The sequence below is a fragment of the Rhea americana genome, unplaced genomic scaffold (assembly GCF_003343005.1).
Source record: "Rhea americana isolate MKP2758 unplaced genomic scaffold, rheAme1 scaffold_101, whole genome shotgun sequence".
In the NCBI taxonomy this organism is placed as follows: Eukaryota; Metazoa; Chordata; class Aves; order Rheiformes; family Rheidae; genus Rhea; species Rhea americana.
In genome coordinates, this window is record NW_028185051.1 from 76948 (window position 1) to 89086 (window position 12139).

A 12139-nucleotide genomic window follows, 5' to 3' on the forward strand; every position below is an offset into this window, starting at 1 on the left:
GCCAGGAAACTGTAGTCTGTAACTATAAAGAGTGATGAAGTGCTGCTCTCTCGCAGCGCCCGGCCAAGTCTGATGAGCGATCTGCGTATGGCTGTGTACGCGCTGTCATCCACGCAGGCACAGCCCGGCAAAGGGCTCGAGTGGCCAGAGGATCATGTCGAAGGGGAAAAGTTCAGTTGTATCATTGGCTATTTAGGGGGGTAGTTACAAGGAAGCGGACAAGTTTCTTGTGCTAGTCCCTGGCTTGCTAGTATGAATAACCCATGACTAAACCATTTACTCCACAGGGGTTTGTGAGAATATCAGAATGACCTTCTGCAAATTCTTTGTCACTGTTTAAAAAAGACAGATTGCTGAGTGATGCAGTTTAATTCCTGTCTCAGCCTTTAGAGGACTGCTTCATTTCACTAAGCGTGGTTGCAGCCGATAATTCACAGTTATCTGAGACCTACAGGGCATCAACAGCAACTCTTGAGTTTATCCACACCACTTCTTTTCCTGAGCCACGTGAGTTGCTAACTTTAAACAGGTTTCTAAGCTTTTTTGACTGCTTCCCAGTGAACATGCCTTTACCTAGCTTGAGAGCGTAGCATAAATGAGACAGTATCACGCTCTGCTGGCTGTGCACACGAGCTTGCTGCTTGCTCACTGTGTTTTAGTCTGCAATGTGTCATATGCTCTTGGCTGTCATTTTTCATGGCAGTSGCTCGCAAAGTCCTAATTCTGCCAAAAAGAAGCAAAAACGGCTTGTGCTGCTGCTACTGCATCTGCAGTAGTTCATGTGAATTATTCCAATGCACTTTGATTTATGAAGAGAAAATTAACCAGCATGCAATGACTATTTGAACAGCTCACGAGTCCTTCTTATGAGCTCTTTAAAGGACTGATAAGTAATGAGATAGTATTTCTACAAGCTCAAATATTAGCTTCACTTAGAACTCCTCAAAGAAAACAGAAGCAGGAAACAAGATGTACTACAACAGCATCTCAAAATGCTTTCCAAACATGCATTTTCTTAAGTATGGGATAGTAAAAAGTATATTTAGAAAGTCTGAATGGCACTTACCTCTCAAGAAGTGCTGGTAAGAAGGAAGTGACTCAAATATGCTGTTTGAAGCCATTGTTTCCTCTTTAAAACTTACTCTCTCTTTAAAGTGAAGGAATATATGATTTCTTCTACCTTGGGAAGTGAAAAATGAAGAATGGTCATTCTTACCACCCTCCTCCCAGCCATCACTCTCTATTCAATCCCCGTGCCTCTGGAGCAACGCAAAACGGATTATAAGATTCTTTTGCTATATCAACTCCGAAATTGTTTCTTAAAAGAAAAAAAAAATAGCGGATCGGTTGTGGTTGATGATGCTTACCACTCTACGAAACTCTGTGGTTTGCAGTCAAAACGATTCGCCCTGCCTGCTGACCAATATCCCGGACCCGCTCTTGTGTGACTGCCTCTGTACCCAACTTGTGGTTCTGTGGTTGTTTATGAGGCCCAAAGAAGTGTTTCACACAACCAAAATTACAAATTTAACTGTTCCCCTTTCCATAACCTGCTTCCATTGGTCCCTTCTCATCATGTGACATGAGTGATGTCGACTTTCTTTTTTTCTTTCTTTTTTTTTTTAACTTTCTGAAGTCATGCCCTACCCACTCCACCTGCCCTCCCCGGGGCTGCGTGAGGCAGCGATGGAGTTTGCTGAGGGAGGGAAAAGAAAAATGACTCACAGTCCCTTATTCTACAAATGGTCTTGCTGAGTTAGTTCAACTCTGCTTGTTTTGTTGTTTGTGGTTTTTGGAACTACTGATTATTTTGATAGAGATTTCATTGCTGCTTATTCAATAGTAATTCAAACCTGGGTATTAGTCTGCTGCAAAGGCAGGATGTGTAAGTCATCCTGTAAAACATTAGGAATCAGCTGTAGGAAAGACTACTGACTGGGAAAAGAACACTATAAAGAGGTTAAAAAAAAGGAAAGAAAAAAAAAAGCCCAGATATTATTTTGAACCTGTATGACTGCACCCTCTAAGGTGAGCTTGAAGTCACCTACTCTCTGTGAGCCACAAGAAAGGTTTGTAAGTTAATTTCATTGGGTCAAATCCTGTAGTCCTTCTTTAGGCACGAGTCCCATTCCCTACTGAAGGAGCACTACCCAAGAAAAGAAATGAGTAAAACYTTCTGGATTTAGCTCAGCATCTCTGGTGTGATAATGGGTCTGTCCTRTCCTGAATTCCTCCCTTTCCTTCCTCTCCTTCAAAAGAAGAAAAAAAAAGTAAAAAAGGTCCTGAACCTAATAATCTACCAGCACTGCTGGCTGTGGTTGCAATGCGTAGGTCATGGGGAGCCACTTACTACAGAGCAAGTAGTAAATGCCACCTTTTGTCTTTTTTTCCCTCTCTTCCAAAGAGCAGCGAGTAACGCTTTTGCACTTCTCCATGCAAACCACAGGATGCCTTGTACCTCTACAGCCTGGAGCTCAGCCCACAGCAGTCCAAAACCCACTAAAACTGTGCTAAGAAACCTGTGGCAATGAAAGGACTGCACTTTCCCTGCCTGCTCTGAGTGATGACCACGGTAAAAGAGCTCGCTTGGAATAAAAGCAAGAAGCCTTTGCAATGTTATCGAARGCACTGGTAGGTGGAGCACAAATACGTAATAACGCATAGTTCTTCCTGCGACGAGTTCACAGTCAAAAGCTCTGGCATGTAAATACAGTTTGTGTGGATTGATCCCAGAACACTGACTTCTGCGGGCTCAAAGGAAGCACCCAGATCAATGAGCATGAATCAGTAGACCAAACTAGGCATTTAATGCATTTGGATATTTTTCTGCTTAATGCAACTTTGGAAATAGAAAACCTTTTCCTAACACTGCTTTACTGCCTGCATTTCTAGTACAAAAGTAATTTACTTGGGCATCTTGACTTTCTTTTAGAGCCAGTGGGGAAACAGGTTTTCATCAGAAAAGATTCTGAAAGAGACTCTTCTTATGATGCAAAAGGATGTGTCAGTTCAGTGAAATATTACCTAGGATGCTAGGAAGTTTTCCCAAAAGAATTTCCAGAAGAAATTGAACTTATGACTAGCAAGAGCAGGATGGTTAGGGCACTTTGCAGTGAGCCTGGYTCAAACCCCTGCCGTGCTTGAATCAAACCAGTAATTTGAGTTTGAGTTTTCTGCTAATAAGAGCCAATAGGCTTTTCCCAAACCTACCACTAGGAGATAAGGTTTTTGACTAGTCTGGGGTGAGTCTCTCTCCACTCCCAGGGCTGAAGTTATTCCACTGCAAGGTAAATAATTAAATCATAGAMTCACAGAATCATAGAATCAGTAAGGTTGGAAGGGACCTCTGGAGATCATTTAGTCCAACCTCCCTGCTCAGCAGGGTCAAATAAGCATCGGCTGAAGATGAAACCTTACAGCAATGCTGTCTCTACAGAGTGCTTACTTTGGAGTAGGCGATCCAGGCCAAAATCTCCCCTTTGCTGTTATTGCCTGAAACAAGATTGAGACCCATCCAGCAGAGGGTTAAAAGGCACTCACACCAGTTTTGCCAGCAGCTAGGTGGTTAAGGTGCTCATCCCAGAAGCGGAAGAAGAGCAAAGCAAGGAACTCGGACCTATATCCTCCAGCTATGAGAAATTTTAAAAGGTCTGTTTGTTAAATAACTTTCCAGGGGGGAATACATTTTCCTGCCTGCCCGCCTGTGCAGGTGGGCGCTGCAGAGCCAGTGCCAGCAGAGGGAGCTCAGGCTGGGAATTCGCAGAGCCGCAGTCCAGGGAACCATTCTCAGACTAAACAGAAGAAAATGAGAAGCTGGGCCAAGATTAGAGACTAAATGACTCAACAACATATAGGCGGGTGACCGAGTCAGGAATGGTTTCACGGATATTGGTTCCAATTCCCTCTCACAGGAAAATTCTCTCTTAACTTTGGCAGTTTTTCATTTCTGTACTTTTCGCTCGGCTGTGCAGTTGGGTTGTGCCATACGTTCCAGCATCACTGGGAGTAAAATATGCAGCCATACACTCAACCAGCATGCTAAGATGATTTCAGCTTCACTCTTTGAGGGTGACTGCCCCACAAGCCTAATTAGACCAGTTAAACTTGGCTGGTCAGAGAGTGGAACCAGGACCGTATGGCACATTCACCCGAGCATAAGCCAAGCCCTCAAATTTCAGACAAACTGCCACCATGTGATAAAGAGATTTTTAAATCAGGGACATCGAGAAGATATATGATGTGGTGAGTTACGTGTGACTGTATATGTGCTCAGTCCCAAAGAGCAGCATGTAGCAGGAAGATTTTCACTGACAGTGGAGGTTTCTGATGACAGGAACACATTTCAGTGAGTCTAAGGGACCAGGCTACTGCATGTCTGTGCTTTGGCAAAATCCTTATTCTAGAAGGGGAAAATGAATTTACTTGGTTCTGACCCTTTGTTTTGGTGTTCAGGAAAGGGATTCTTCTTGCAGGAGCCCTGGTCCCTGGTCCTTCAAAATCACAGCTTGAAGCCATTATTCTTGCTGCATTTTGTTTCTCTTTTTCTAGTAGTCAATGGGATGGGGCAGGATGGCTCCCGAGGCTGTGACAGACACACAGACAGCTACAGCATGTGCTGAAACCACCCGCAGGGCTCTGGGCAGAGCCGGGAGGACAGCGTGCCAGCACACAGCGAATGTGAGCTATGTTAATACCTTCACCTCAGTCATCTGCCATGAGGGCCATGACATAGCTATGCTATGCCAGAAGCAACAGTTGGGCTGGTTTTGTCATCTCACAGCTAGCGCGGATGATGCAAGGGAAAAGGCTGAGCGTTTCGACATGTAGCCTGCCGCTCCGGACTTTGCTTTGCCAACAGTCAGCTGCAAATATCACACAGGGATATGTTTTACTAAGATCTAATCACCGTGAATTTTCAGGCTGTGCTACGTGGATCTGTGCTACACCCAAGCAAGAGAAGAGACGGCTCATCTGCCAGACCACTGCTACACTGGTCAGAGAAGCCCTGGGCAAGGTTTCTGGCAATGGTGAATGCACCAAGGCACCATTTTATAACGACTGCACATCAGCTGTTCCTACAGTCCTACACTTAATCTTTGTCAAAATGCACTGTTAGTATAGCTGAGCATTGTTCAGAGGAAAAGAGTAAATTAGAACATTTCACAATCCGTGCCCTAAGGAGTGCATCAAAATGTTGCTATGTGAGCTATGCCACCATTAAAGCCAGCTGCACAGATTGCTTTTTAAAGCTGTCCTGTATTTACTGTAAACAGAGACCCTTAGAAAACTCATGTCACTAGTACTTAGACATCCTTGCTTTCTAATGAATAAGATGCAAGATAATGCATCTAACCTTAAGGGAGTAATATCAGTCTTAGATGTAAAAGTCGACACATCATGAAACAAATTAAAAAGCGATCACATGACAATGAAAAAATCAAATTATTGTGCCAGTATTCATATGCTTAATTTGGTATATTGGGTGGGAGTCAAAGTTTTAGTGATACCAGAGAATTTATTTCCTGAATTAGTACTGCTGAGCGTGACCCCATTAGCTAGGGTTATTAGCTGGAACATGACCTCTAGTAAACAGGCCCTGACACTGGGCATGTATGTACTCGGAAATCTTACTCTGAGTCAACAGATCCCATTGGGAATCTCATAAAGTTGCAAACATTCAGAGGAAAAAAAAGAAAGTGGTCCAGCATAAAACTAACAGATATTTTCAGATTTTTATAGGCAAAYACCTAAAGTTTCACTGAGAGGCTAATTTAGGAATTATAAAATAGGAGAGGCAAAATTCTGAGCATCTAGATTTATCAGTCTCTGCATCTAAACTCTCTTTTCCCCTTTGCAGAGCACACCAATCACCTGACACCAGCAAGGCATGCCTGGAGGCCAGCCGCCTTGCAGACTGCAAAATCCCGCAGGATACTGAGAGGCCCAAACCAAAGTAATTTAGGGATTATTTTGGCCCCTCTCAAGAGGTGTTGCGAGGTCAGGTTTACAGTTTGAGGTTTGACTCAACACTGTGGGGAGGCACGTGCTCCCTCCATCTGCCCAGCAAGTGACGAGTTGTAGGAAAACAAGGGCTTTCTCTCCTCCAGTGATAGCAGCCTCTCAGTTTTCATTCTCCTTTCAGCTGAGAATCACTTTAATCCCTTGAGGCCTTCCAGGCAGACACCATACGTCTAAATGCAGCAGCTCTTACTAGACCCTGGGGCATAATCTGCACGGTAGATATGTTCTGCTGCCCTCATTGCAAGCAAGGCCTGGACTTGAAGATGTGAAATATATGAAGGGCCTAGCTAGCCACAGGCAAAGCTAGTTTGAGTCCAACATGTACAGGGATGGAAAAGTGCTAAATGGACTGAGGCAGTGCAGGGAGGGAGAATGTGTTTAGAAAATTGCTGCGTTTCTAAATCCACTTGTCCGTAGGACAAAGCAATATCAAAGCCAAGCAAACATTCATGGCACACTTCCCTTCATTCACCAGCAGACAGTGAGAGTGCCAAAAATCTCCTTGTCACTAAGCTGCAACATGAGAAATCTTGAGCCCGAGCTACCTGATGAGAGAGTGGCGAGAAACTGGGAATGTCATGGACCAGGTTATTCTGCAAAATCAACATGGCGTAGAAGGGTATAAATTACAGAACAGAAAACTGATACTGCAGCAAGTTGGTACTGTTGTGAGGTACTCATCTGCCATCAGCAGGGAGCTCTGCTTTGTGGAGGCTTGTCGTAGATCTGGTGAATAAGGTGAATAAGTAAATGCTATGCAAATAATATTTTAAAAAGTTGAAGATTAAATTCACCAAAAAGTGTCATTTCAGAGGAGCAAGATCCACCTGTGAATTGAGGTTGTCAATCAAGGCAGCAGATAAAGTATGGAAACATTTTGAAAAAACTAAGCATTTCATTTTGACTGTTTCAAAATAAAATGCTTTAGGTTTTCATTTCAGAGTTGACCCAGATAAAGTAACTAAGCTTAAGAAAAGGATCTGACCCAAATGACTGTTTCTTTCTTGTCTTCCTGTTTTGCTGCCAAACCAAAAGCGCTATAGCAGTGCTGCTACGCATTGCTCTGTCACAAGAACTCTGATACGAAGAACCTGACCAGAAATACTTCATCACTTTTGGTTCTCTTTCTCCCAGGATGCAGGAGTGATTTTGTTTATTTCTAATTATTCATTATCAATAACAGAGTTTGGAGGGCTTCTCACTTCTGCTGATAGTTTGAAATGAGTCAAATGCTTGTGTCCAGTGAGGAAAAAAAGTCAGAAAAATGGGAAATAAAGGGGTATTAGGAGACTGCCAGGGAAAGAGGGGGAAAAAATCCAGATAATCACACAGGAGTGTCTGCACATAGAGGCTCACGTAAAACTTCCGTGCACTTTGAGTTTGCTTGCAAATATCCCAAAGGCTGCTGGCCAGCCCCAGTTTTGATCTGTCCTTCACATTCTTAACCTGCTCTGTGAAAATCAGCAAGTCCCAGCGACATGCTACTCCCGCTTAACAGAGACATCAGTGTCTAGTTAAGAGCAATGCACACTGGTAAAAACAAGCAGCTCCTCACTGTTGCCTTTCTCCTTTTTCTCCTTGTCACCTACTGATATTTGATCGGAGCAAATTCCAGCTAGGTATCTAGCCCACTTTTCACATTAAGATGTGCCGCCACGTTGTAGATACTGTCCCAATATCTGCACCAACAAAATCTGATCTGGATGAGAATAAAAAAGAAAGACAAATGGAGACAGTTAAACAATTTCCCAACACTAACCTATGGTAAGGAGTGAACTTGGATTAAATCTGCAGGGAATTAATTTGAACTTTTGTCAGTAAAGTCACAAAGCCAACACAGTGAAACAGGTAATACATGCTTACATTTGTTCATGTGAGCTGTTCTACTGGAATAACATGGGATTACTCATGAGTAAGGGAAAATTTTGCAGGGTTCATGATCTCTTTAGTTTCTTGTTTTCAGGCATTTCAGTAGGACTATATAGCTATTGTAGTTAGCTATTGTTCCACTGTTTACTTTTTAGGATGTACTTTGTGGTATTTTTCAAATCAGCTCGTTGCTACTTTTCTATAGATGTAAAAAATGAAAACTCAAATAGCTATTTAACAAGAACAAGCTACTTTAAAAAGAAGCAATGCAAGTGATTTAGTAATAAAACCTCTAATTACTTTCCTGGTATGGGCTTAGAGAATAGTGCTTGGCATCTGTATTTTACAGCGGATCCTAGCAAGAATACTTTATTCCATCTCACTGCTCAGAAAAGTCTTTAACATTTATTACACAGATATCTCACTACAAGAAGATTAGCACATTGCTAATGATGGATACCGTAAATCTGAAGTCCATAACAGGTTCTCAAGGAAGACTGCTGTCTTTTTGACTAGGCCAACCTCTTCCTAATTGATGCCACATCTCGAGATGGCTCTGGGTGAACTAACCGGGGACCTGGAGATAACACCTTGTCCCTGCCCTCTGCCCGAATAGTGCATCACTGCCTCTGAGCTCCTGTCTGGTCTTGAATGAAAGACTGACAAATGCCAACCTGGTGCAGTTACTGTAAACAGCATAGGATTGCTGAGGAAAACCTGCCAGGGAATATTTTCAAAATTTCAGATTCAGGCACCTAACTCCTAGTGGAATCTGAAAAATACACACCAAGTTTCTTTATGTGGCTTAATGAGTCTCTYCTCACAAAATTAACTGGCTCCTGTCTGATCATTATTTGTTAACTAATTTCACATAGACATATTGCTAGAAATTAAGAACAGTGAAGATGTCTAACAAGCAAGATCTGGGAGGCCATTTGAGTTAAGAGCACAGAGGAAAGAGAGCAGTAGTATAAAAGGGTGAAGAAGAGTTTGAGGAGCATCCATCTGCAATAGCAATTGCACAACATGAGAAAAGTCCAGAGGACATTGCATTTGACACAGAAAATTGAAAGCCAGAGAGAAATTCAAAGAGGGAAGAGTGGAAACAGGGAAATGAACAGGTCTTGCAGGAATTGAGGGCGGGAGTACTATGTTAGAGAAAATAGAGCCAGACATTCATGAAAAAGGTATGTAGCATCATATAAATGAGCCTATACCACTAAATAAAGCAGAGGAGTGGTGGTGTTCATCTACCCTTAAGATGAAAGATGGCAGAAGTGATAATTTGCCTCAAACAAGTGCAGAAAAGTTATTATCACAGACCCTCTAAAGGAAAGTTTTAATGCTATGACTGTATTCTGGGAAATAGTTTAACAGAAGAAACAGTGGTCAAAGGGATCATTTACCTCATTTTTCCATGATCAATTTGCTTGCCTTTCCTTCCACATGCTCTGTTCATGGCACTGTCTGGGGTTGCTCCTTTTCCACAGTGTGAAATTCTTGGATGTCTTAATTGCTGGTTTGGAGATGTGCAGAGCTGAAGTGGAAAGTAGCTGTGAGCTGGCCACATCCTKCAGGAAAATGCTTGATTTTCTCTTGTAGTCAACCACTGCAGCACACTTCTACCACTGTATCTGCTGTGGGCCCTGTCAGGGAAATGGCTGAGGGRAAAAAAAACCCAGTGCCCAAACTATACCCTTTTTTTCTTTGTAATAAAATCTGGTGAGTCTGTGGCAATATYTTTATCTTCACAGTTTCACCTATAGTCCAGCAAACAGACTGGTCCCTAGTTATCTGTGACTGCTCAGTGACAGGCATGATGGGATCTGATCTGGTCCTCACCTAGAGGGGCTGGAGATTTTCCTAGACAGCTAACGGCTACTGCATCAGACTCATTTTTCTGACGAGCTCTTGAACAGGCTAAGAACATGTTTGTTTTCCCAGATACTACTGTCTTCCCACCCAGAAATATTCACAGCTTTTCTTCTTTAACAGATTAAACAGTGGATAACAGGATTGGGTGTGATGAGGTTGTTCTGTAAAGAACAGATTCAGTATTGCTTTACATGCATATCACACTATATTGGGCCACTGTGGCAGCCAGTATCACCATATCTGATAGTGCAGATGCTGCAGTTGTGTCAGTCAACGTATTATTTCTGTTAGGCTTTACAAAAATACATCCAGTTTATATATTCTTGCCAGTGGGATGAAGTAACCTATAGGAAGTTGATAAAAGATAATTGTAATGTGAATTTCATTTAAGGCTCACTTTTAAAGGAAAGAAATACTTGTTGAATCAGGATGGAGTCTGAGTTGATGAGTGGTCCAGTCACTAGCAGCAGAGCAGTAGAGTGCCATTCACATCACTTATTAGGTTTGTCATACACTGGCCAACAAACCTACAAAAATGCAGTGACCATTGTACAAGATTCCCCATAGCCTCAGGGTAGTGCATAGCCAGAAAAAAAAAGAAAAAAAGAAAAAAAAAGAAAGAAAGAAAAGAAAGAAAAGAAAGAAAAGAAAGAAAGAAAAGAAAGAGAGAGAGAGAGAGAGAGAAAGCAAACGTGAGATTGGGAAGAAATTTGCAAATGAAAATTCTTCATTCTGTTTTTAGAACCACTGAATCATGTTCAATGCTATTAAATTTTACTTTTGGTTCAGCAGCTAAATATAGGACTGTGCCACGATTTCAGTGGAATTGCATTGTTTGTTACTAGCGTAGGAATAGAATTTCACCTCTGTAGCCCCAACCTTCTCTGCGCTAGTCCTAGAAATTGGATTGAATTGAATGAGGAAAGCCTTCCATGAAATACCAGATCAAAACCCTCTCAACCCAGGYTGCAGGCATATACATAGAAAAGATCGTACCACAACACAGAAAGCAACAATACTCAAAACTGCTTTTGGTGTTGACAGAGGTTTCATACCATGAACTTAGTACATATGTAGGAAAAAAAATGAGCAACTCTGGTTTGAGAGGGTTTGGTTTGAATCACAGTCAATACTTATCTGTCAAACTTTTTGAACTTTTTTTGAAGTCCGTGTWCCCAAAGTACGCTAGAAATACCTATAATGCCCAAAAGCATCAAAATGTATATCATGGTGAAAGTGTTTAAAAGGTATTCCCTCCTGGTTTAGATTGAGTGAACATTCAAGATGACCAGTAAACGTTGGAGCGGGTTTCCATTTTGTTTGAGGGACAGCTATGTCTCCCAACCTGCCAGGGCCTATCTGAAAAGAGTGATACAGAACAAAGCCCCAGAATGAAAGGTGGCATCCCAGGGGAGGAAATCTTTCCAAGTCATGCTACAACTAGTAGCCTGACTGTGAAAATTTTGGGATACTTTGAAGCTCAGTTTCTCTTTGTTGCACRGTATTCACCAGTGAAAATAATTTGATAGAGTGATTTAGTTTCATTTTACTTTCCAGGAGCAAATGCTTTAAGAAAAACTGATTGSTCCTCACTTTCTGGGCCAATCCACCAGTGAATCAATGATAAATACATTTTGTTGTCAATTCATATCATTTGGATTTCATGCCTTAGGATTCTTTCCAGAAAACAAACTGCARTATAACTGATCAGCCCTTAGCCTCAGGGTTTTTTTTGTGTGTGTTTGAGAAAATGTAGAGAACTGAGCAGGGATATTTTTCCCAGAGTCAGCCTCTGAATACTACTTGCTGCATGTTCACCTCTGAAAACGTACAACCAAAAAGTGTTCAAAGGTTCTTCTCTCTGGAAAATCTCATGCCAAGTGCCCTCAGGGGAAAGCACTTGGGGAATCCTTGAATCTCCTCTGATTGCAGCACATCAAGCTTCAGAACAGACCACACAGATGGATAAAATACCAGCAAAAGGAGACTGCTGACTGAGATATCGACAGAAATCTAAAGGTCTGATCTAATGCCTACTGAACTCGATGGAAAGAATGTCATTAGAAGTGAGCCCTGTTTTTTTGAAACATTATTTAAATAAACACATTTTGTTTAGGTTTATTTATTTTGCATTTGAGAGATGGCAATGGTTTATTTGCTTAAAGCTAACTATGTAGARTTTGTGCTATTGTACTCAGCTTCGGGCATGCTGGTGCTATAATTTAATTCACTCACAGATCTGTTGTTCTATAAGCGTACATTACATATGCTTTCTTTTACACTATCCCTTTAAAAAGCAGGACTATCTCCTTATCCCTGAGTTTATCTGACCTTATGTTCATATGACTGTGAACCGTGCAATGAACCAAAGCAA

At 41.8% G+C, this 12139-nt stretch overlaps 1 long non-coding RNA gene across 2 annotated transcripts; it reads left to right on the forward strand.

Annotated features, from left to right (window-relative positions):
- Positions 1-390: 390 nt before the first annotated feature.
- On the forward strand, positions 391-5227 carry LOC146601470 (uncharacterized). Of its 2 annotated transcripts, none has more exons than XR_014895799.1 (4): positions 391-507; positions 2447-2631; positions 4549-4677; positions 4920-5227. It is a non-coding gene; the product is annotated as an uncharacterized LOC146601470 (long non-coding RNA). The 2 variants fall into 2 exon arrangements; XR_014895800.1 differs by having other exon boundaries at positions 4552-4677.
- Positions 5228-12139: the final 6912 nt, after the last annotated feature.